Here is a 2,484-nt window from a genome sequence, read left to right as displayed (position 1 = left end):
TATATGGTATTAAATCAGTAAAACATCGCTTTTATTTACATTTTTTACAGAGACTTATATTTCGTACAAATATCTTTTATATAAATATCAATGTTGGTGTTTATGTAAATGAGGAAGTAATTCTCATGTTTGTAAACAAATGAACTGATAATGTTTAACCTGCGTCAGAAAAGCTTTTTGTTCCACTTTCTACCCACTTATATTTTCTAGATCATTTTGTTCATCATTTGTTGCTTAATTTCTACCCAGATAGCAAAAGGGCGTTGATTCGACGGGGAATCATCGGCATGTTCTTCGACCATACGCCGTCGAATCATCGTGGATCACCGGCGTTGATTCAACACCGCTTTGCTCATACGAGTTTGCGTTGAAACGACGTTGAAAAGTGGATGGTGGCCGACAGAGAATAGACCCCCTTTCACCCTTTATTCAACTACGGATTTCGGTCGATTTATAGTTTAATTTTCGGCGATGATTCATCCAACTTTACTTCCTGTTTTATGTACAACAGGAAGGCTACAAATTAAGCAAAACAGGCTAAATTAAACTAGCTAACAATAAAGCATTGGGGCTCTTGCCTAGGATGAACACACACATGCATACTTCAACCAGGCTACGTCCTGTTTTATGTACAACAGGATATAAAAATGCATGCAACAATGCACCTCTCCTAATGTTTGTCAAGCTATCTAATGAGGCATAACTTTTAACATTTATAAGGAACAGAACACACTTGAACAAGTTCTTAGAAACATTTTATGATTTATTTATAATTGTGGCCTATATTCCTCCTGCGGCGCAGACACCTGTACATGGAAACAGAAAAACATAACCAAAATTAATTTGATGCAGCATTGATAAAGAAAGTCAGCAGTAGGCTATGGGTTTCTAAATGCCACCCTACCTCACGTCTCCTCATCCCTCCCTCTCTCTCTGGCGCATACTTAAGCCACTTCTTGATTGCGTCACTAAAAGTAGCGTGTGTGCTCCCTGGCAGCTGCTTTTGTAGAGCATCTGAAAGAAAAACAAAAAAAAACAACATTGAGACTTTGCATGGTGATAATTGTTAAAGTTTGAGTTGTTAAGACTATGCACGTCACACTCTAGTGGTAGGTGGCAAGTAATGGTACTAGTACAGAAAATATATGTAAAAATCAGAAACCATAGATGTGAATCTTGTGACAATTTAAACGGGATTAAAAAAAAAAAAAACATTTTAATTTCCCCATTGACACAAAGCGGAAATAGAAATGGGCAATTCCATGTAAATGTCAACCTCACCTTGCAAAAATAAAGCAACATGTAATACATCAAAACCACTCCCAGAGATATCACCTAGGCCTGTATTTTACAGATGTGAATAAGTTGAACCAATTTGTCACAAGAATTGTTCCCGTCGCCTTAATATGTCAGTCTTTCTTTCTTATAATGTAAAACCCAAGCTAAAATCAACTTTGATCATGTACAATTCTATATTATTGCCACAAGCCACAGAAATGTATGCTAAAATCCACAAAACAGCAAAAACAATAGCCATCCTAAATATTATTTAAGAACTTTGATAGTTTTAGCTGATATTTAGAGAGTTTTTCAAAGGGTTATGGTGGTTAAATTGCTGATTTTCTAAACATATGCCATGTCTATTTCAGACGCGTCACATCCATAACGGAATTTCGTCACATCCATAACGCTGACTTTTCCTTCCGAAACTCTGCATGAAATACAAAATATTTTAAACAAAGATTTTTTAATATTCACCTTGGACCCCTCTATCAAATGGATATCTCCATTTCGACATTAGGTTTACAATTTCACAGAGTTTGATAAAAAATGTACAGTCACCCAAGAAAAGTGATACTTTTTCTGTCACATCCATAACGCATCTTTTATTGGCATTTTCTGGCATGCCCTAGATGTACTATGGGAATTGTTCTTGTTCTATCACTTCTCCAGTATGGTACAGCCTTAAAATATGCAACACCTGTTTAAATACTGGGAGACAATAAAACATGCACTGGGTCATTTGTTGCCATTTTGAGTTCAAGTGTCATGTCCATAACGCTGGAATTGCTCAAATGCCACTACCGGACCGTTCGTCACTCAGTCAGCCTCCCTGGACTTGCCTGCACACCTGCTTTTTCTGAGTAAGGCGCCTGGTGAGTTTCTTAATCCTTTTTAATCCTTTGCATCTTTCACAATATGTTTGTTGTTGTCGTTATAATCGTAATGTTACAGTTAGTGAAGGAGTTATCAAAGAACGTTTAGAAGTAGTGTGCAAGTACTTGCAACAGCTTACTATTTTACCCTCTTTTACAGCTTTGTGCACATGCATAACCTACCAAACAGGACATCATGGATCTTGGTGTCCTTAAACGCAGTTTTTTCCCCCTTTCCAGCCCAGTTAAATTGGCTGGCCAAGCTGTTGACCAGGAGGCTACGCAGCATCTGCCTCACTGTGACCCCTACGTCGGTTCCTCCACAAAG

General features: G+C 37.7%; 1 long non-coding RNA gene across 1 annotated transcript; it reads right to left on the bottom strand.

Annotated features, from left to right (window-relative positions):
- Window positions 1-742: 742 nt before the first annotated feature.
- On the bottom strand, window positions 743-997 carry LOC132866608 (uncharacterized). The gene is made up of 2 exons (XR_009650602.1): window positions 905-997; window positions 743-806 (listed from the first exon to the last, which is right to left on the bottom strand). It is a non-coding gene; the product is annotated as an uncharacterized LOC132866608 (long non-coding RNA).
- Window positions 998-2,484: the final 1,487 nt, after the last annotated feature.

The sequence above is a fragment of the Neoarius graeffei genome, chromosome 18 (assembly GCF_027579695.1).
Source record: "Neoarius graeffei isolate fNeoGra1 chromosome 18, fNeoGra1.pri, whole genome shotgun sequence".
Taxonomy (NCBI): Eukaryota; Metazoa; Chordata; class Actinopteri; order Siluriformes; family Ariidae; genus Neoarius; species Neoarius graeffei.
The sequence above is the reverse complement of the archived record's forward strand: the minus strand, read 5'-3'. Positions and strand labels throughout refer to the sequence as shown.